Here is a 23,790-nt window from a genome sequence, read left to right on the forward strand (position 1 = left end):
ACAAGAGATATATGCTGTGTATAATATAACAAGAGATATATGCCTGTGTATAACAAGAGATATATGCCTGTAATAATAGAACAAGAGTTGCCATTTATTGGGCACCTGCTATATTATACATCAGGCATTTTACACGAAACCATGTCAGTTATTCTTCACAATAGCATGGGGTTTGGTACATAAGACAAAGAGGTACTGAGTGCCTAGTAATTACTTGGTGGAACCAGGCCTCGAACCCAGATCTGATTCTACTTTCCTTTTAAAAAACAGTATTCAGGGGAGGGGGTTGTCTGGGTGGCTCAGTCCATTAAGCGTCCAACTCTTGATTTTGGCTCAGGTCATGATCTCACAGTTCATGAACTCGAGTTCTGCCTTGGGCCCTGGGCTGACAGTGCAGTCTGCTTGGCATTCTCTCTCTCACTCCTTCTCTCTCTCTCTCCCTTTCTTCTCTTTCTCTCAAAATAAATAAATAAACTTAAAAATTTTTTTAAAAACCCCACTCCTCAAAGCATAAGAGACTCTTAAAAACTGAGAACAAACTGAGGGTTGATGGGGGGTGGGAGGGAGGGGAGGGTGGGTGATGGGTATTGAGGAGGGCACCTTTTGCGATGAGCACTGGGTGTTGTATGGAAACCAATTTGACACTAAATTTCATATATTGAAAAAAATAAAAAATAAAAAACCCCGCTACTAGCAATAGCTCACATTGTGCAGGTAGAATTCCAAGCAGTTTACACATTTCAGTTGTTTCTTCTTCATAAGAAGCCTATTTTCCAGCTGAGGTAAAGCGGGGTTAAATAACCCGTCCCAGCCCCCCCCCCCCCCCCCTCCCCGCTAGTATAAGGTAGAGCTGGGTTTTGAACCCAGGCAACCTGATGGCAGAGGCCAAACCACTATTCTAAAGCAGTAGCTCTGTTCCACCAAGAACTACCCAAGAGGAGCATTTCCCGGTGAGGCATCACCCACTCCCCTGCAGTCGGTCTGATTTACTGAGGTATGCTGCCCCCCTAGCTTCTGCTAGAGGACCCAGCCACTCGTGAGGTATACTATGTTAGCGTCCCTTTTTGGGGAAAGGTAAATAAGGAAACTGATGGGCAGGGAAGTTGAGGCTTTCCCCCAGGATCCCAGAAGCACACCAGTAGTAAGGTCAAGGTTATGAACCCGTCCTCCATCCGCTAGGCGGTTACCTTGCTCGTGAATGATGAAAACCTGCCTTAGCTTTTCAGGATAGGGTGAGATATAGAGAAGGCCCGGGAGCCTCTTAAGCAATGACTCAAGGTCATCGAAGGGTACAGGATAATCCATTAGTGAGGCAATCATATCCAAGGGATCCCCAAGCCCCCTTCCCCAGGGCAGTGCAGGCTCCAAACCGGTTTCCTCCTCCCTCCGGACGCCCCCGCCCCCCCTCCCCTCCCCCCGCCCCGGGTGGCGAGGCACAGCGGCGGAGGGTGTTTATCAGCAAGATTGGAGGAAACCAAGCACCCAGTCTGCCCTGGAGAGAGCACAGTGGAAAGCAGAAAGGGCTGCCTGCCAAGTCAGATTACAGCAAACGACAACAGGACATGTCCCCCGCAGGCCTGCGGAGAACCAAGTTTGCTGGGTCTGTGGTGCAGCGACAGCTTTGAGGCGGGAAAGGCCGGAGGAACAGCAGCGGCCGGCGGCTCCTAAGCATGTCCGGGAGCTGGCAGAGACCAGATTGCCCCAGCTTGTATGACATGGTTGAAGTAGTGTCCTCCTGCCTCCTGCCTGTTTTCTTTCTCTGAACTGTTAACGTTGGAGTTAATTATGTACAATTAATAACCATTACAAGAACCATCAGAGTTTCTAACGACGGCGGCCACGGAAGATCTCTTATCTTGCTAGGGTCAGACTATCTCTGCCAAGCACCCAGGAGAATGCCTTCAAGAGGGATCTTGCCTTTGTTTGGCACCCACGTGGCCCTAGACACTGGCCACATGACCCTCTCTCTCTGTTACCTCAACTACTTCTCATGATCACTTCGTATCACAGGGATTAGCTCCTGTTTTACTGATGAAGACACTTGAGGGCCTGAGCGGCTAAGTCACTTGCTCAAGGATGTCAGTGGAGAGACACCGTATGTTTTCCAGACAGGTCTTATTGCCACTTGAACCAAGAGATGAAGTTACCACACGTAGGGAGCCACCGTGGGGCGTTGATCCCTTCGGACAATATTTGTGCACAAATTATCCAAGAGGCCAACTGCAGTCTAGATAACCTGACTCTGAATTCCAGCCTCTGTAATTTCTTTCCTTTCTTATATCTGGGGGCATGGCACCCACAGCTTTGTTCCTTTAGTAGCCAGAGACCCTGACATGTAGCGATGAAATGGGGTACTTAATCATAAATTACGGTGCAAAGATCTAACAGACCATGGTAATCCAGAAGGAACACGTCTCGTGGAGAGGTTTCTGACGTTAAAGACATATTTTGCTCCAGAAGATTCAGGACCTAAGAGCTCTTTTTCTGTCCTCTGCTGACAAAGCTCCGAATCAAGTGAGAAAACACACGGGTAAGGTACCACCATCCAGACATGCCACTCGGGAAAAGAACCCACGAAGGTCAGTTCAAGAACAGTACAAGCCTCCACCGAATAAGCGAGAAAGTGGCAACAAGGCCAGGGCAGAATGTCGGTAGTGAGAAGCAGCGGTCCGACAAAACTCTTCTCAGCTTGTTTCAATTTTGACTTCTGGAGAATTGACATGCACTTTGAATTTCGGGGGGGTGAATATGAGCATAACCCCTAACAGGCTATTCCTTTGCAAAGGTACTGGCTGACTGAAATCTCAGAAAAGCAGCCATGAAGGAATCCAGAATGAAAGGTCCCCTCACAGGCTGATTTCTCCCCTCCATGTTTTCCAGATGTATTTTCCTTTCTCTGCTGGATGTAGAGTGGGGCTCTTGGGCTGTCAAGAACAGAAGGAGTATAGGCTGTGGGATCAGGAGTAAGAAAACAAAAATGGATCCTAGGAGTAAGATTACTTCAAAAAAAAAAAAAAAAAAAAGTCAGGTCCCGGGGAGAACAATCTCCTCCATATATTTGCTATTAAAAATATTAAATAAAGATTTGCTGTTAAAGGGGGAAAAAAGTGGAAGGATTAAAAAAAACCAACAACAACAATTAAAGATCAGACCTGAAGTTACATTCTTGTAAGCACTGAGGAAATGATCTTTTCTTTAAATCAAAGGTCAGCAGGCAGCCAGGCCAGGTCTGGATGTAAACAATTCTAATCCAGACTGCAAAGTGGATTTTAAGAGCGTCAACAAAGAACAAAGAAAACAGAAGAAGTTTTTAGAGAAGAAAGAGGAAGGAAAAGGAGTCCAGGGCTTCTGAGGGGGGCAGCAAGATTCACCTGAGAAACAGACTTCTGGTGGTGGGGGGAACATGTTAGGTTCAGATGGAAATTACCTCTGGGGAGACAAATGCAGAAAGTAAGGCAAAAATAAGGCAACCGTGAATTCAGTCGGCACTGGCCTCCCAACCCCCATTAAATGGGCCGGACAGGTCTGAACCTTTGAGTTCAGTTTCAAAAAAGTCTCCACTGCAGGGTTTTAAAAAAAAAAAAAAAAAAAAAAAAAAATCAGATCAACTTCCCAGACAAGCAGAGGCTGGCTTAATGATTAAGAGAAACAAAAAGGATTAAATATCTGGCCTGGGAGAATTTTCCTGTGCAACCAAAATGTCAAAGGCATCTCTCTGCTCTTCCCTCTCAAAAGGGCTTCTCCCTGTGGGACAAACTCAGAGCTAAGCCATTCAGCTTATGTATTTTTTTCATTCAAATTCCTCATTCAGATCCCTCAGGGGCCATGGGGCTGAACGTCAAAGGAGAAAAATGGAGAGTTTCAACTCACCTTTTCAAGTGTGTGTCTGGGGCTCTCAAAGCAGCAGCAGCCCCAAAGTTTCCATGCCTTGTGGGTGAATCCAGCAGCTCGTGGGGCTGCCTGAGCAGTGACCAGGCTCAACCTCAGCGTACAGGTGCCTAAAGGAAGGAGGAAGGCATTGGTTGGTTGAGAGCAGGAAATGTGTGACATCACAGGGAGCCTCACAGATAAAACATTGCTGGGACCTTAGCTACTGAAAGAGTCAATAGGTCCCGCCCACCTGTCATTTACCTGAATACCTGTGAGCAGGTAGGTGGCGTCTCGGTTCGGACAAATGAATCAGTTAGAGCAATTTGCCGGTTGGAATTTACTTTCTTTCCTGAGCACAGCACGTGTCCAGCCCCGTGGACAGACTGGAACTTAAAAGCCTGGTTGTTTCCTCGGCCCCCTCCTCCCACCCCGTCCCAAGTAGCTGTCCCTAAAAGACTTAAAAAAGACACTGAACCACCAAATCAAGACAGTAAATTCGTGGGCATAAAAAGAAGAGTGTGAAGACTGACTTTTTGGAAAATATTTGAGAGTCACCCTCAAATGCCTTTTTGAATGGCATCCATTTGAATCCCACGTGTTTCTGTGTTCTAATTTTAAAAAAATTGGAGGTGACTCTCCAAATACATCTTTTTAAAAATGTTTTAAATGTCACTTTATTTGAGAGAGAGAGAGAGAGAGAGAGAGAGAGAGAGACAGAGTGCAAGCGGAGGAGGGGCAGAGAGAGGGAGACACAGAATCCGAAGCAGTCTCTGGGCTCTGGCTGTCGGGACAGAGCCCGACGCTGGGCTCAAACTCACGAATGATGAGATCATGACCAGAACCGAAGTTGGGACACTTAATTGACTGAGCCACCCAGGCATCCCTTCAAATTCAAAAAAAATCTTAATATGGTATTTGTTGGCATTTTCAAGGTCACATTTTCAAATGCTTTTTCCCTACCCCCGCCCCAGTGGGAGGGCAGCGTTTTAAGCCCTTATTCAGGAGTTTGTAAAACTTCAAGGTCATTCCTACCTCGGCTTGCCTGGCGTCTTAGTCACATGGAGTTGACAGTTCACTTGTAGGCCTGCAATTAGGAACAATTTAAATGATTCAGATTTGAATGATAGTACAGTAATAAGGTGGCTTTGTCTGCTGGTTACAGCCAGGAAGAAGGAGTCAGGATTATTTCTGTCCCAAGCCTGGTGTGTGACCCTGGGCAAGTCGCTGTGTTGCTTCAGTTTTTCCAGCAGGAAAAGATAGTAACTCCACAGCTCAGCTCCGCCAGCACCACAGCCGCAGCTGGGAGCTATTAGGACTGACTGTTAAACGCTTTGGCATCTTCCAGAAGATTGTAAACAACTCCCTTCATTGTATTTAAACGTCCTATATGTCTGTGGTCCCCATCCAGCATCTCTCAACAATTTATTCACTCTCTGGAGCGCTACCTGGGGATACTACTGTCCGTTCTCACTCCAAGAGATGGCAGAGACATTTCCTCAGAGAGACATTTCCTCCTCCCCCCCACCCCTTAAGAAAAAAGTGTTGAAATTCCTATCCCTCCCTGCCCTCCCCCCCCATTCTGTGTCTCTCTTCTGATACTGGAAACGCTTTGGTTCCACACATTCTAACATTGGACTACTTTAGCGGGTTTCGGTAGGTCCTGCGATGGGTAGGTTGGCGTCCTGACTGGGGGAGGGGTGGAGGAAGAGGAATCGAGGAGAGGGGGAGGAGGGAGGAGGGAGGGAAGGAGGTCTTGATTCTGCTCTCTTGGCCTCCACTTTAACTGAGCGCAGCCGGTCATTCAATACCTTGTAAAAGGATCAGCCAGGGAAGGAGGAGAAATTCTAGTTAAGTGCCTGAGGTACAGAGCAGACTCTGGATACTTCCCTGGCCACCCTCCCCCAGCCATCCCAGACTGCTGTGTTACACCTTCCCCACCTGGGAGCTGGGTGCGCTTTGAAGAGAATGAAAAGCCTTAAAAAAAAAAAAAAAAAAAAATCCCCACTCACATTTTTATCCAATAGAAACTAAGGTAGGCGTGGCCTCCCCTGTCGTATTAACAACAAAACAACTCTGCAAACACTTTTCCGCCACTTAGGTCTTTCAGGAAAAGACCTGGTCCACCAGCTGAGACTCAACTGAGAAACAACAAAAGAAAGACTTCTCCTTCATTTTGACAGGGTGTCCCCTTGTCCCTGAGAAGGGCAGGGCGAGTGGCCAACCCCATGAGTCATCTAGAAGGCCGAGCCTCTGGCAGTCTTGAAGCTACCTGCCTTTCCTGTGTGTCAGTCATGCCTCACCTTTTTTTTCTAGGGCCACCAAATCTGTCCTCGGAGGGCAGAATCACAGTTGTTTTTTTTGTTTGTTTGTTTTGGTTTGGTTTTGGTGGGGGAGTTGCAGGGGAAAAGAATTGGTAGGAAGTGATCAGGCACAAAGCTTTATCCAAAGGCTCCCAGGCTATGGGGCTTCCCTTGCTATAGTCACATACACTCGGCCATCTACATATATGGCCTGATGAATAAACATTAAGAACAAGAGTTGAAGCAGGAGTGGAGTTCACACCCTAGTATGGTGTATACACGAAGAGAAAGAGACAAAAGTAGATGTATTTCACACAATTAGCCATCCCAAGTAAGAGGCATCTTGGTACTCCTGGATTTAGAATAATCTCTCACGGTTACAAAAAAAAAAAATCAATATGGGTTTCATTATTCCATTGGGGCTGTCGTTGCATTATTCAGGAAATGACATTTCTAAAGTGTTGTGGAAAAGATATAAATCAGAAACGTAAGAAACTAACATTGAATAGGCACTTAGCGGGTGCTACTTACTGTTCTAAGTATTTTTTTTACAACAACCCTTTAAGTTAGGTGCTATGTGCATTCAAAGCTGGGGAAACCCAGGCATATAGAAAGGCTGAGAAGTTACTTAAGGACGGACCAGCCCGCAAGCAGCAGGCCCAGAGCAGTTTTAACCAGCGGAAAGAAGGGGAGGAAAGTTTCTAATTTCATGCTCATGGGGCAACTTCGTGGACACTAATGAAGCTTCTCAGCCGTTCCCTATTCAGAAGGAAGTATCTTGTGGAAGTAGCCCTGGGGGAGTGTAGTTTCTGGGAAGGAGTGTCTTCAGTTACAGATGAATTACTAATCTGGTTTATACGTACAGTATATACGCATAGAACATATACACACGTGCATGTATTTCTACATACAGTTATGCGAAACGCACCAGGAAATCCATGAAATTGTACTTTTGAAGTATGAAATCATCTTTTCGAAGCCCGTCAAATCAACTGGAGAATGGAAGATCAACTTGATGGATCCCTTTAGAACGATCAGTTGTAAATCTATAGCACCTTTTATGGTTATTTCTCTCTATAACTTCAACAGTCAGTGCCTTTAAAATCTGAAAATCGGGGCACCTGGGTGGCTCAGTCGGTTAAGCGTCCGACTTCGGCTCAGGTCATGATCTCACCGTCTGTGAGTTCAAGCCCTGCATCGGGCTCTGTGCTGACAGCTCAGAGCCTGGAGCCTGCTTCGGATTCTGTGTCTCCCTCTTTCTCTGACCCTCCCTCGTTCATTCTCTGTCTCTCTCTGTCTCAAAAATAAATAAACATTAAAAAAAAAATTTTTTTTTTAAATAAATAAATAAAATCTGAAAATCTTATCAGGGCAGCCCTAAGAACATGGAAGGAACAACATGCCATTGGGTAATATGAGACCATGTAAAATTAAGTTCCAATACCACCACCGCCATGACGGATGATGGAGACCTGGGTTGGCAAATACCAGATGCACACTGCTCCATTCTTCTCCCCCATACCATACGGAGTAGTCTGTAGTCCTTGCTAAAGGGCCATGGTGCCCTCGAGCTGAGAGGTAACCTTAGAATCTTCAAGATGTAAGTCCAAGGACAATGTAATTTCTATGCCTAGTTTCACAGAAGACGGCAAGACAGTCAGGAAAGGAAAAGAATGGTGTTGGCTGCTGCCATCAGGGAAGATTTCATGGAGAACGTATTGAACCTTGAAGGATCTGGCGAGATGGTGAGAAGGGCACACAGTTCTAAACAGGGTGGCCGTGTAGATGGAGGCAGGAATGATCACAGCCTGTGTGTGGTGGGGAGGAAGGTGTGGTGGGGGAGCAGGTGGAAGCAGGGGAAGAGGATCCATCACATGCTAAGTTTGGATGGGTACTGTAGGACCAGATTATGAAGCCCCTCGAGGGCTGACTGCTTCCGGTCTCCATGGTATTGCTGGCTACTACTCTCATGATGAATAAACAGCTTTTTTAATTGAAAAAAAAAAAAAAAAGGAAGAAAGAAATTCAGCATCTTATGCACAGGGTAATTTATCAAGAGTGACAATGTTTTAAGAGACGAACCAGAAGACAGACTCTTGAATACATAGAACGAACTGAAGGTTGCCAGAAGGTAGGTGTGTATGTGGGGAGTGGGGGGGGGGGGGCGGGTGAAGGGGATGGAATAGATAAAGGGGATCAAGAGTACACTTATCTAGAAAAAATAAAGAGTGACAATGTTTTCAGTGTTGAGCTAAACTTCCAGGATGTGCCATTTTGGCTACTTTATGGTCTTCTTTCTCTTTAGAAGCACGTCTCCTTTGCAGTCGTTATAGCCCGTAAACATCTTTGTCTGGAAGGGCAGGTGGAACACATTAGAAATCCCTCTGAACTCAAGGTTGGGCCTGTCCTAGTTAACCAGCCAGCTCACTTGGGCTTTTTGATTAGTTTGAATTCTTTTATGTGTCTTGACAGGGAAATCTAAGGGGGGAAAGGAGGTCTGTTTTCAAAGCTCTTTCCTTCTAGATCAACACAATGAAGGTTGGCATCCTCAAGGATTCCTCCTGGCAATGGACCCATTGCTAAGACCATGCCTCGTGATTCGTCAGAATTACTTTGCCCCTGTTTGCTTCCTTTTTTTTTCTCATGGCATATTTGTAGAGTTGTCTAAGATGACTAAATGCCACAACAAAAACATATCCCATCTGATTTTAATAAACACATCTCTAGAAAAAGCTTCTTTGGCTGAAAGTGCTCAGCATTATGAGATGGAATTGCTGTAGACATTCCATCAAATTGGCCTCAGGTTTTGTTTTTTTTTTTTTTTTTAAACTAGCTTAGCCCCAAATCTTTCATTGGCTAATTACAAGTGCTTAGCATGATGCAAATAAGCAGATCCCACAAGGGCAATTATGGAAAATAATAGTAATAATCACAACTATCAGCTGATGTGATAGATGCCATCTGGTTCTGTGTATGTGGAAGAGATTCTGGTTCTCCCACAAACTCACAGCCTGTGTATTGCCTGGTTGGCAGATGAGCTTCTAGGACACGCTATGGATCTACAGGTTAGGAGCAGACATTTCTCTGCTTTGCGTGCTATTTGGGGGAGAGGTAGTGCATCAGGTATTGGATTTGGCACGTATTTTGTGAACTTGGCACATATTTGTGGCCAACATACTCTGCTTCAGCACATATACACAACTATAATTATCACAAGGCCTATATTCCGGAACTGTAAATACTTTTATGTGTATATGACTCCACCCCTGCATAAACCAGGTGGGTTACTCCATTTTTGGGTGATGATTATTACTATTTTGGAGGCTATCATGTCTTTGTTTCTTTACTGGTTCCTTCATACACAGCTCTAATGATTGACCTAGTACCATATATGGAAAATAGAAAATGGAAAATGTCTCTTCTCTTTGCTAACTTTGGCTTCATTCTGAGGGCTTTCATGGCACTGTAGATGACCCCTCCAGCATCCTTGACCCCCTCAACTATAAGGACATTGACCTCGACTCCTCTTAGGCTACCCTTTCTGAGGGCTACCCGTTGGATCTTCTTATCACCCCCAAATCTTCCATTTCAAAAAATCAGGGAATGCTATTCTCAACCCTCCAGGTTTTTCACTCCCTTATTCAAACTTCGCTTTCTTCTCTGCACTGATTGTGATCCCTGCTTCCTGGAGGCTGCCCAAGAATACCTGCTCCCTAGGTTTTACTTCAAGCTTATCTGGCCCAGATTCAACTTCCTTGCCAGCCTCTTCGACTTCCTGGTGACCTGGCAGGACCATGGCACCACCTTCCCTCTTCCTATAAGCATGAAGCCTAGACCCACTATTTAGATATGTCCTGCTGTCCTGGTCACTAAGCTTGACACTTCTGCTCAGTGTCTCTCCCTTCCCTCTCGGTGGTCACCCCACCTTCAGCTTATTCGCCTTGCCTGGCACTTGAGGTTTTTCACGATCTGGCCCCTGCCTGCCTATCAAAACTCGTCAAGATCTTTCTTATCTTTTCCATCCGCAGAACACCATCCACCTCCCAGACCCCAGGCCCGAGTAACTCTGTGTCGGAGGGGAGCACTCCCTCACACCCCCACTTCCACGGGAAAGTGGTTTCCAAAGCAGGCCCTGACTAGCTCCACACATTTCCCCCCTCTGCCTCTGGGAGTCCCCGACTGGAAATAAGGGAAAGAACAACCAGGTAACCTCGGCTTTGCTCCTCCCTTTTCTGTGTCGGGAGCAAGGCAGACTTTCCCTGTGCTGCGCTGCCGTGCTCTGAGTTTTCTCTGGCCGGCCTTCTGTTTGAGAAACCGCCACTCCCAGGTCTGCCTGGTCCGGGTGTCTTCAAGCTCTGTTTTCCCTTGTCCCGGGTGTTCTCCAATTTAGCCACTACCGTTTAAAAGGTGATATTTTTGGGGCGCCTGGGTGGCTTGGTCGGTTAAGCGTCCGACTTCGGCTCAGGTCATGATCTCACGGTCTGTGGGTTTGAGCGCGTCGGGCTCTGTGCTGACAGCTGGGAGCCTGGAGCCTGGTTCAGATTCTGTGTCTCCCTCTCTCTCTGCCCCTCCCCTGTTCATGCTCTGTCTCTCTCTGTCTCAAAAATAAATAAATGTTAAAAAAAAAAAAATTTTTTTTTAAAAATAAAAGGTGATATTTTTGCCTCCATCATTATTCTTTTGAATATTTTCCAGATTATCCCAGACCCGAGTTTGGAAAGAGGCACTGTTTACGGCGGTTCTCCTTGCATACCCCCAAAACTTGCTTGTGGTTCCCTTAACAACCAAGGTCTCTCACGTCTAGGCTCTCACCCCTGCGAGGCCATCTAACAGTCATTGTTCATTTGCCATTGCCTGGATGGATGGTATGCACGCTGTCTGTGTTCTCTCACAGATTCCTGGCAGAAATCCCATGAGCTGACTCTACTTAACAGATGAAGAAACTGAGTCTCTGGAAGGTGACGTAACTTGTGCGACATGCCCAACTGATGACAGGCAGACCCGAGACTCAGGTGTTACTCCTCCCTCAGCCTGGGAAACTCCTCCTCCGTCCATAGGGCTCAGCTCAAATGCCATCTCCTTCACAGAAACTTCTGTGACCTCCCTGAGTGGATATCTGTGCCCGCCTTGTGCTTACCACACACTCTACTTCAGCGGTTCCGTCACTGATTGTCAGTTCTTAAAGACTCTCTCCTCTCTAGACAGCCAAGTAGGGAACATGGCTTTTCATAGATGCCCAGGCCTCAGCCCATTGCCCAATGCCCGTGATAAATATTAGTTCAAAGAACTAAACAAGAATCTAAGACAGGGCGCCTGGGTGGCTCAGTCGGTTAAGTGTCCAACTTCGGCTCAGGTCATGCTCTTGCAGTCTGTGGGTTCAAGCCCTGTGTTGGGCTCTGTGCTGACAGCCCAGAGCCTGGAGCCTGCTTCGGATTCTGTGTCTCCTTCTCTGTCTCCTCCCCCACTCACCCTCTCTCTCTCTCTTTCAAAAATAAATAAACATTAAAAATAAAAGTTGAGGGGCGCCTGGGTGGCTCAGTTAGTTGAGCCTCCGACTTCGGCTCAGGTCATGATCTCACGGTCTGTGGGTTCGAGCCCCGCGTCGGGCTCTGTGCTGACAGCTCAGAGCCTGGAGCCTGCTTCGGATTCTGTGTCTCCCTCTCTCTCTGACCCTCCCCCGTTCATGCTCTGTCTCTCTCTGTCTCAAAAATAAATAAACATTAAAAACAAAAAAAAAAATTAAAAAAAATAAATAAAAGTTGAATCTAAAACAAGGAAAGGACGAGAGGATGGAGGAATTCACATCAAATTAAATCTTGAGGTTTCCCTTCCTTTCCCAGGAGTCTAGGCCTGTTGACTTTGGACAGGGAGCTGATTGTATTCCATTTCAATTTTACAATAATGCTACAGTCTAGACATTCCTTGTTCACTCATTAATTCTTTCACTCGCTTCTTCAGCAAACTTATGAAACACCATTAATATGTGAGGCAAGGTCAAGGAGAACAAGAGTATTTTCAGGAACTCATAATCAAAGGAGAAGTAGAGTTTAAGGCCAGTGATTAAAGAACTAAAGGTGGGAATCACCATAACAGAGGAGTAGCGCAGGGGCACTTGGACGAAGGAGGGGGTGGGCTTTTTTTTCTCATCTAGAGGCTCCCAGTTAAAAAGTACCTGCTCCAGTTTGCCCAGCTAATAAATGGCAGAGCCAACACTGGAGTGCAGTTCCTCTTGATTTTAGGGTTCATAGTCTTCCCGGGTGCCCACACAGCCTCGTGGTGGCCCTTAGCTCTGTAGGGCCATGCAGAGAAGTGAGTCCACAAGAAAGGGAGCCTAGCCTGCTTCTAGAGTCTATGTATGTTACCCCAGAGAACTCGTGGCCTCTTACAGCTTTACAATTTTCACATTGTAGGGGTGGGTTCTCCGAGAGGGTAGAAAGACTAATTCTCAAATGTGGCCTCTGGGTTTCCCGCCCACTGTCAGAATTGCAGGCCCGTTCTTTACAGGTGACAGAAACATCTGTAGATATTCACATCAGTAGAATTGAAATTCCTTGAAAGTGGAGTCGGCTTACCTCAGTAAACCATTTTTAAATATCCCCACCTCAAACCTCATAAGCTTTTTAAGTGTCACATATCTAAATTCCCATTTAATTCTATTTTCTGTGCTGTCAGTCCTCAGTGGAGAACAAATTAGCATTTTCCTCCCCACAACTCTCCACTATATTTGCTGTCTTTTCTGCTGTATTATAGAGTTCAGGCCTGAGAGCCTTGTTTAGGCCTAAGAGCCTGACTTCTTCAAACTTTTTCCGGAGGGAGTAGAAAATTCATAATAACTAGTAACATACAATGACTTACAGACACACCCACAAAAATGTCCCAGTGAGATGGAGTGGAAAAAGCAAAATCGAGAGGGGGATCACGTTGCTGGCCTCCTTGGTGCGAGAAGTATAGAGGAAGCCAACTTTCTAGGCGGGGCTGTGTTTTCCTTCTCAGTGAACTTTCACTTCTGTCCAAGAAAGGGCAGGTCCTCAAAAATGGGGATCACTGCCAAGAAGCCTGTCCTTTACTTCTCCTAAGTCAAAGAATATAAGAAAGAGAATATCATGAAGACCACTCACCATCAACGAGGAGATGGCCTCTCAGTCAGATTCTGGCTAATAGCAAAGGAAAGTTCCTTTGACTTTTCTTGAATCCTGAGCAGGTGAAGATACTCCTTTTCAGGGTGGATGATGAATCTGGATGGGTGCCTTTTCAGGTCTTTCTTAGAGCTGAATTCCATGGCTACCTGTCACTTCTCCATGACAAGCTGCTTAGACTAAACAAGGGTAGACCTCCTGATGGTCATGAAGCCACAGCGAAGCAGGGCAGTGGACACGGGTTTGGGCTATGTGGAGGGAGGGTTCTTCAGGTCCAGTTCCGGGAACTCTGCCCCAGGAGCAGCCATCTCCTCCCAAAGTCAGTGTGGAAGCTGTCCTTCCCGTCCAAAGTGTAGATGATCACCGAGTAATGAATACTTTGACCACCTGTCCTTTGCCAACTGCAAGACTGGGGGGTGGGGGGGGGGTGGGTAGTTATCATCACAGACCTTTCCTGGAGTCCTCCTTTACTGAGTAGCTCAACCCATCCTGAGTTGGAAATGTTGACTCGACTGCAAGCCAGGGGCCAAGGTACAGGTGAGGCAGCAGGAAATCATTCCTGCTAGGATGTGAGAACGGCTGAGAAGAGGCCTGCATTTTGTATTCAGATCCCTTCATGTCAGTTCACTGAACATTTATGAAGAGTTCAGAGCCAGAAGCAGCGTTATTAACTGGCCTGGGTAATAGAGGCCCCAGATTGCCAAGTTCCCTGTTTGTACCGTCTTAATTTGAGGCTTTGTCGATATCAGTGCTGGCCATCAGCTCAGGGTGGCCAGGCTGGTTCTTCCAGTTCAGGTTGTCCCCCTGGAGTGGTGCGGTCCATCTGGCAAGAGGAGAGGCCACCCTTCCAGTCCAATCCCACTTTCTCTGAGTTGCCCCAGGAGGTGGACTGGATGTGCAGCTTTGACATGTTGTGCCACAGGCATACTCACACCCCCGTGTTGGGTGACTCTCACTGAAGTGTCTCCCCAGGGTGGCCAGTCCTTCCAGGTGATCTGGCTGCACCTGGATCAACACTGTTCATGTTCCTTCTGCCCATTAAACTCACAGCTGTGACTACGGCGTGATAATGGCAGTAAGCCAGGTACTGTGAGATGCTCGTTCTTCAACGTCATGGAGTTGGGAAGTTTGGGCAGAGGGACAGCAGTGGCGATGGGATGTCCCTTCCTCATCTCTGCCCCTAGGGCCCGCTGCACGCACTAACTCCTTTGAACTTGAAGTCAGAAGAAGATTCGTGACGTTCCTGGTCTACCTTCAGCCCATTTCAAGGTGGCATCTCCTCCAGGATAAAGAAACCAGCAACCACATGCCAGGGGTCGCCAGTGGGTTAGTCCCAAGTGTCAGTCTTCTCAAAGCCAAACTCTCTAGACTGATTATCATTATTTCTCCCTGTCCCCCATGCCCTCTCCCCCAAATCTCCCCATTCTATACAGTCCATACACCACCCACCCTCTTCACCCCTGCTTAAATGGCTGACTTGTGTTCATACCATTGTCCTCCCCTGGAAATGATCCCATGAGATTTTTATGGAAGAGCAAAAGTAGATCCTCATCAGGAAGTCTTAGGATTCTGCTGGTTGATGGAAAGAGGGATAAAGTGAGAAATAAACTCAGAGTCTGCCAAGGTACATACCAAAAGTAATGGAAATGAAATCAACCTCTGCAGTGACCCAGGGATAAATCCAGATGTAACAAGTGAGCTCTGCTGTCTGTGATTTTGATACAACCATTAGAGGGTTTGTCTGGGTCCTGGGAGAAACAGATGCCAAGGTATGATGAAACATGGACTTTATTAGGGATAATACCTACGGGGGCAACAATGGGACAGGAGCTGAGAAATGTTGGGAGGGCACATGAAGAAGTTTAACAATGTCTTTGTTGCATAAGTGATGAACAAAGTTTGGTTTGGGAATGGAAAGAGAAAAGGAACATCTGGGAACAAAATGATGTGAATTAGCAAAGTTGCTGTTGGGTTGTAGCGAAGGTAGATATTCAGCTGGTATCTACCACGGGGCTGTACTAGGTATTGACTACTGACACCTCGTCCAACTGGTCTGGTCTATTGCTGGTCGATGCCTGTCCTGTACTGATTGTCAAATATTTTGAAAATGACCCCAAGTTATACAAGCTATCATATTGGCTGGAATATTTGGCTATGGTTTCACAAATGGAAAAATTTATTTCTGACGGCCTTTTCATTGCAACATAGGACTCTCATATATATTAGCAATTCTCATAGAGGGGCGCCTGGGTGGCTCTGTCCATGAAGTGTCTGACTCTTGGCTTTGGCTCAGGTCATGATCTCCCAGTTCATGAGATCCAGCCTTGCATCGGGCTATGTGCTGACAGCACACAGCCCGCTTGGGATTCTCTCTCTCTCCTTCTCTCTTTCTCTCTCTTTGCCCCTCCCCTGCTCATGCTCTCTCTCTCTCTCTGTTAAAATAAATAAATAAAACTTAAAAAAAAATTCTCATAGATGGTGGGTGGTACAGAAACAAAGGGAACTGCCAGAATTTATTTATTGTTCTGTGGATTTGTTGGAGGGAGGTTTATGAAACTGATGGTATGCCCATATTCAAAGTCGCTTTTGTTCTATTCTTCCTAGAAAAGAAAGTATATTACTCTTTTCCCCTTGCCCCACTAAAAATATCCTAGCAACTAAATCTGGTGCACTTCCTATTTGTTCTTTTTTTCATAAGCACTGTACGTCCTCCTTAAACAGGAAAGGTAATTGAAGGTAAAATGAACTGAGACAGTGAAAAGTGACCTGTCATTAAAGTTTCTATCCTCACAAAATGCTGAAGTAATGAGCATATTTGGGGAGACTGGTGAAAAATCTAGACTTAACGGCCAGATAGACAAGAAGCAGAACTGGCACAGCCCGTGCCCATGTGGGAGTGTGGAGGCAGGAAGAAACAAGAGAAAGTGACCCGGGAACCCATGGAGATGGTGGTGAGGGCTGAATTCTCACAGGCAGTGGTACTGGGATTCAGACCACGTTTAACTAAATCTCCATGTGCAAGGGGGCACACCTGATATCTGGAATATACTTAGGTTACCTGGATTTTTTTTTTTTTTTTTTTTTGTAACCAAAAGTGCATTACGAATAGCAATCCAAAGTCTGAGACAGATTAACCTGTCTTTCCTCTAATGAACTAGAAAGTAAATTCTCCAAGATTAAAGATTTGTTCTCATGTCTAGGGTGGGTTGAACTTCTTGGGTGAGGATGGCAGGTTGTAATCTTCCCGTCCAAGAAAATAGGGATGCAGGGACCGGAAACCAAAGAAGACAACGCTATGAATGCAGAGGATTCCAAAGGCAGTATATCTTATGTGCATTTAAACTCCCCTCCCAGATTAATGTAGTGGTTGATTTTCCAACATAGGGCACAAACCCTCAGAGTTCTAAGTCATTGCTTTTATTCTCCTATGTGGTAATGGCTCCACCCCTGCCACTGAAACACACACTCTCACTTGCACGGAGTACCGCACCATCACTGTGCACACCTTCCGAGTGGCCCCTTCAGTAAGCTGTTTTTGATGACCTCTAATGACAATGACACCTGTTTCCTACCCAGACTGCCACAGTGGCCCCAAATCACACACAGCCCTTTTCCTCTTTCCGTGCCCAGGGCCTACTGGAAAAAATAGCTGAAATTCCCCGCCTCTCCTTGTAGCAGGTAGAGGCAGAAATGAGACGAGGCTAGAGACCAGAAAACTCAAGAAATTCAGACTGGAGGTATCTTGCCTCTGAGAATGGTCAAACTTTTGAAAATTAGGAAAAAGAAAAAGTGTAAAAAAGAGTAAAAAAAAAAATTAAAAAAATTAGAGAGAAGTAACAGAATTAAGTATATCCACCATTGTGTTGAACGAAGAACATGGCATTTCCTTCCCATTTCTCCAAAACTGTGCATATTCAGCCAATGACATCCATATTGCCCAATCCACAACAATTCTCAGCCCTCATCTATTACTTTCCCCTTTACCCCACTCCAGCCACACTGGCTTCCTTGCTTTCCCTTGTACACGCTAAGCATGACTCTATCCTACAACTTGACATTAGCTATTCTTTCTGCCCTGGAATACTCTTCCTCCAGATGTCCACATGGCCAGCTCTGTCCCTCCTTTGATTTTTACTCAAATGCCATTTTCTCAGTGGGGCCTTTCGTAACCATTCTATGTACAGTTGCAAACCTCCCTTGATCCTACATACCCTGCTCCATTTTTATTTTATTCCATGGCATTTAGTATTTCTAAATTGCTCTGTTGATTGTTTATTTATTTATTTTTTATTTTTGAGACAGAGACAGACAGAGCATGAATGGGGGAGGGTCAGAGAGAGGAGACACAGAATCTGAAACGGGCTGCAGGCTCTGAGCGGTCAGCACAGAGCCCGACGCGGGGCTCGAACCCACAGACCGCGAGATCATGACCTGAGCCGAAGTCGGCCGCTTAACCGACTGAGCCACCCAGGCGCCCCTTGATTGTTTATTTATTATGTGTATTGTTTATTGTTTGCTCCCATAGACTTTCTTTTTTTTAATTCTTTTAAAAAATGCCTATTTATTTTGAGAGAGAGAGAGTGCCCACAAGAGGGGCATAGAGAGAGGGAGACAGGGAATCCCAAGCAGGCTCTGCATCATCAGCACAGAGCCTGACATGGGGCTCAAACTCATCAACTGTGAGATCAAGACCTGAGTAGAAATCGAGTCAGACATTTAACTAACCGAGCCACCCGGGCACCCGTAGTTGAAGATTTTAAAGGCATTTAATAAATTCATTTACAAAAGTACCCTAAGAAGGAACTGCTTTTTGTTTTTGCTAGATTTATAGATTAAACATTTGTGAATTAAACTTAAAAATCTCAGTAAACGGATTTCTCTTACAATGTAAAAATCTGGAAAGAGCATCACTCACACCCTACGAAAAATAAAAGCAGGATAATCTATAAAATTATAGTTTTTCTGGGGTCCATTCAAGACTTGAGGTTGTAGGGAAACCAACTAGCCTGAAATATAAGCAAAAAATAGGCACCTCCGAGGAGAAATGTAATATGAGTACTAGCTAATGTGAAGCCAAGTATGGAAGGAAGACAGATTTTGCATAAAAGCAGGTAAGAAAACTCCAGCTAAAATTTGTAAAGAATTTCTTTTAAAAATTTATTTATTTTTGAGAGAGAGAGAAAGAGAGAGACAGAGAAAGAGAGGGTGAGTAGAGGAGGAGCAGAGAGAGGGAGACACAGAGCTGTCGGCACAGAGCCCCATGCAGAGATCGAACTCACAAACTGCGAGATCATGACCTGAGCTGCAGTCAGCCGCTTAACCTACTGAGCCACCCATGCGTCCCTGTAAAGAATTTCTAGAGTCAAGTGTGGGCTATCATGAAAGTCTAGAAATCCTGGGAGTCAGAGATAAAAGGAAGATTCGCACTCACTCACAGGCTCTTCTCCACAGACCACAGCAGGTACTCATGAGAAAGACTGGGGCAGGGTAGAAGATGGGAGAAAGACGGGAAAGAAGATAAGAATGTTAGCAGACTTCTCATCAGAAACTATGAAAGCTGAAGAGTACGAGGGAGCATCTCTAAAGTACTGAAAAGGAAATATTGTAAACCCAAATTTCTATACCGAGTGAAAAAGTTTTTTCAAGTATGAAGAGAAATGAAGACTTTTTCAGATACACCACAATTGAAAGTATTCATTACCAATAGACATGAACTATAAGAAGTCTTAAAGGAAATTTCTTTAGGCAAAAGGAATATGATAGGGGACAGAAAGCTGGATTTACACATAAAAAAATGAAAGGCACTAGAAATGGTAAAAATAAATGGACTGTGGAGGTTGGTACACTTAATGCCATTCCGGGAGCACACCTCTAATCCAATCTGATTTCGTAGGCTCCTTTATCTGGCACAAAATACCCTGAAGAAAATCTAGCATTCTAAAGTATAACAAGAATGATTCTTTATGTGCTATGTGCAGGGAAAGGCAACCTGTTAAGGAAAAACGAGATTGGAATTCAGTTTATGAAAGGGCAAAGAAAAAAAAAATTAAGTTTATTTTGAGAGAAACAGAGACAGTGCCAGTGGGGGAGGGGCAGAAAAAGAGGGAGGGAGAGAGAGGGAATCCCAAGCAGGCTCCACCCTGCCAGGGCAGAGCCCGACATGGGGCTTGAAATCATGACACTGTGAGATCATGACCTGAGCCGAAACCAAGAATAGGATGCTTAACCAACTGAGCCACCCAAGCATCCTGAAAGGGCAAAGTTTTTAATTTAAGTGTGGTCAAGTGTCAAAAATAAATAAACAAATAAGTAGTAAAGATAAGAAAAATCCAAGAAAGTAAGGTGAGCATTGAAAATACATAGTTTTTATAAAAGACTAAAGAAGTATTACATTTTAAAATTTAATAAAAAATAAAAGTGCACCAGAGTAATGTTTTAACCCACAAGCCACCCTCAAAAACACCAAAAAAACCTTATATTCACTGGGTAAATCTCTTTGGACTGTGTTGGGCAATTCTGCAGAAAGAAAGCGATAAGGACACAAATGAATTGTCTAAGTATTTTTTATTAATATAACAACTAATTATATGTCATTTACTATGTTCTAATTTCTATTCTAAACACGTTATAAATATGAAATAATGTAATTCCCATAAGAACTCTATGAGGTAGACACTATTATGATTCACCTCTTACAGATATGCTCAAGGTCATATGTAATGTAAAGATTTGGAGGTAGACATATTTTTCTCTGAAGTCTTTGCTTTTAACCTCCATGCCATGCTGCCTCCCAACACCATAATTGGATGAAACCCTACATTCCTGGTAAAGGGAATTTTCATATGTTTGTAGAACATTCATAAACATTTATGCCTGGCTACAAAGAAAACTTCAGCAAATTTAAAGAGTAAAAATGTTATAGGTTATGTGATCTGATCCTAATTCACTAAGAAAAAAAAAATATTTTAAAATGACCAAAAAAGTTGACTACTTGGAAATTAACAGATACTTAGAAAATAATTTGGTTCAAAGAAGAAATCAAGAGAAATCACTGATCATTTTGAAAGCTACAAAAAAAGAGAACTTTATAATATGCTCTAAGACACTACAAAGATTGTATCAAAAATGTTATAGTCAAAATCTGTCCTTGTGAAATAATGAAGATGAGAGCTAAAGAAACTAAAACCACATTCTAAGAAATTAGCAAAAAAAAAGAGGCTTCTGGGTGGCTCAGTTGGTTGAGCTTGATTTCAGCTCAGGTCATGATCCCAGGGTCATGGGATTGGGCCCCTGGTCAGGCTCTGTGCTGACAGTGTGGATCCTGCTTGGGATTTTCTTTTTCTCCTCTATCCCTCTTCCCCACTCATGCGCTCTCTCTCTCTCTCTCTCTCTCATAAAAATTAAAAAGATAGAAAAAAAATTAGCAAAAAAAGAAAAAAACAATAGAGTGATTAATAAAGTTAAAATCTTAAATTAATGAAGTGGAAAGAAAAAAGCAGTAAAATAGGTAAATAAATTTAAAATCTTGTTATATTAAAAATGTATACATTTGCTAAACAAGTTTTGATTTTTAAAATGAATAAAAAGCAAAATTATAAAAGATCAAGAAGTAGAAAGATTAAAGTGACTGAAAGTATTAAAAGAGAATAGAATATGAAACTTTATGGCACCAAATTTTAAAACTGGAAAAAACATTGGCAAAGAAGAGGAAAAATGATCTATTTGTTGCAGATGACATGATTGTAAACCTAGAAAACCCAAAGGAATCTAGTAAAAATCTCCCAGAATTAAGAAGAGAATTTGGTAAAGTAGATGGATATAAAAAATATGCAAAAAAAAAAAAAAAATTCTGTAGCTTTTCTTTACTCTGGCAATAAGAATAGGAATGGAAGAAATCCATTTAAAACATTGAAAAAGAAACCCCTGTGAAATACTTAGAAATAGATATAACAAAAAAGGAAATAAACAACAAGGTCATACTAAAATACGTAAAAGGAGAAGTGAAGAAATGGAAAGAAAGATGTACCAAATTCTTAGATGAGAAGACTCAATATCATAAAAATTCCCCCAAATTTCAATGATGTGGGTATTTCTTGTTTGTTTGTTTTGGCAATTGGATAAAGTGATCCTAAAGTTTCTAGAGAAAAATAAATACCAAAGGCAAGACAAATAATTTCGGAAAAATGGGGGTGGGGCAGGGGACTTCTTCACCAGTTATTTGAACCCTCTATAAAGCCATTATATTCAAGTTGGAACCTTACTGGATCCAAATTTTATGGCACCTCCAAGGACATAATACAAATATATGAATGAAAAATATAAAGTTAAAGCAAACTTAAAAAAAAATTTTTTAACATTTATTTATTATTGAGAGAGAGAGAGACAGAGCATGAGTGGGGGAGGGGGAGAGAGAGAGGGAGACACAGAATCTGAAGAAGGCTCCAGGCTCTGAGCTGTCAGCACAGAGCCGGACACGGAGCTTGAGCCCACAAACTATGAGATCATGACCCGAGCCGAAATCAGACGTTTAACCAGCTGAGCCACCCAGGTGCCCCAAAGATAAAGCAAAACTCTTGCAAGAAAGTCTAGTAGATTTTATGTACTATATTGTACAGGAAAACTTTCCTGATAAAAACTGAGAAGTCAAAAGGTACAAGAGAAAAGATGGACATATTTAACTATAAAAAATATATTTTTTAAGGCAAAGGTGTCATAAAAATATCATTGACCATGACAGATTTGCAGAAATATATATAATGCAGATAATATATTTAATTTTTATAATTTACAAAGATTTATTATAATTTGACAAGAGAGACAAGAACAAACCAATAGGAAAATGGGTGAAGAATATGAATGGGCAATACACAGAAAAGCAAATCCGAATGCCAAGAAACACAGAAATATCCTCAAATTTCCCACAAGTGAAGGGAATGCAAATTAAACTAACTAATCTGAGATATCAGATTGTCTAAAATTTAAAAGATCTATAATGCTTATCGTTTGGAGGCACTGTAAGAAAGGAAACACTTCATGCAGTGTGAATGGAATGAAAAATGTTACAGCCTCTCGGGGAAGCAGTATGGTGGTATGTATTAAAATTAAAAATACATATATTCTTTGGGTCAACAGTTCTTTTCCTGGGAACCTCTCCCACAGAAATGAAATCGCCAGAACTAAAGGATTCATAGAAAGGCACTCTTTTGGTAAATGAGGGGTTATTTTAGGTGTTTAAAGTTCGGGTTTTTTTGTTTTTTGTTTTTTGTGGTTTTTTTTGCAAATTATTTGTGTGTTTCCAGCAACAGGGAATGGTTGACTGAACTATGGGATATCCATAGGATGGAATAATATAGCCATCACAAAGAATGTACAGGAAGAACTTCAGAACATGTTATGGACTGAGTAAACTACAATGCAGACCAAAAAAATGGGTACTATGGTTTTATTTTTATAAAACAAATGATTATCAGAAAGCACTTGGGTGTGTACGTGTGTGTGCATATGTATATGGTTGCATAGCCATTGGTAAAATAGGAAAGATACACATTAGACTATTTATATGGGTTATCTGGGTAGGTGGGTGGATTGGGAATTACATGTGTGGAAGGGAAAAGGAAGCACCAAGCCAAAAAGGAGAAAACAAACACAAAGACCACCCACACATGACCACACACTTGTACCTATGATTGAACTGAATCACATACATTTGTTTGTGAAAATGTATGAATGTGTGCTATTGGACACAAAGCACTCATCTGGCCAAATACAAATTTGCTATTCCATTTGTACCCCTGCACCAACACATTCTCCAGGAAAGATTTTCTGATTCTGGGATTCCCATATTTAATTCTAAGACTTCCTCTGCTATGACAGAGTGTTTCCTCTCAGAAATAGCACTCACAAAGTCTCCATCATCCTTCTAGTAATGAAGGTGTTTCTACCTCTGTTCCTTCTTGTCCACACTTCCATTCTTGACTGCCAGGTTACCTTTCTAAGTAAGGAGGATCACACAATTCCAGGCAGAAGGTGAAGGGTTCCACCATGGGTACCTGGGGAAATGACCAATTCTTTAGGTCATCCATCTTGGAATTATAGCCTTGTCTACATTGTGAACTTCCTCAGGATCCGGTATGAGGTAAATATAAGAAGAACACTAACTTGAGATACCTTTAGTCAGCCACGCTGTTTACTGCTCATGAGTCCCTCGCCTCCTTGTGTTTATAGAACGTTTACTGGTCTTACATTTCATGCTCACATCTGTCGGCCTCCTTCAGCCTCCTTGTGGTACAGCAATTTCCTTCACTTCAAAGGAAACTCCAGGTGCAGGGAAGGCTCGAGGGGTGTGGTCCCGCCTCAGAATCTGGCTCCTTTTCTCTCCTAAAACATGTACTCTCTTCATCTTATCCCAAGATGACTTTTGGAGCCCTTCCTAAGTTCATTCATCTGTTTTTGAACTCTGAGAGTGAGACAGAAATGCAGTTTTC

At 43.6% G+C, this 23,790-nt stretch overlaps 1 protein-coding gene across 1 annotated transcript in view; it reads right to left on the minus strand.

Moving 5' to 3' along the window:
• Positions 1–4,332, minus strand: part of LNX1 (ligand of numb-protein X 1) — a 51,484-nt gene extending 47,152 nt beyond the window's left edge. The window contains exon 1 of the mRNA XM_049630014.1: positions 3,871–4,332. The gene's annotated coding sequence lies outside the window, so the exon portion shown is untranslated. The remainder of the gene's footprint in view (positions 1–3,870) is intronic.
• Between the last annotated feature and the right edge of the window lie 19,458 nt (positions 4,333–23,790).

This window comes from Panthera uncia, chromosome B1 (assembly GCF_023721935.1).
Source record: "Panthera uncia isolate 11264 chromosome B1, Puncia_PCG_1.0, whole genome shotgun sequence".
NCBI lineage: Eukaryota > Metazoa > Chordata > Mammalia > Carnivora > Felidae > Panthera > Panthera uncia.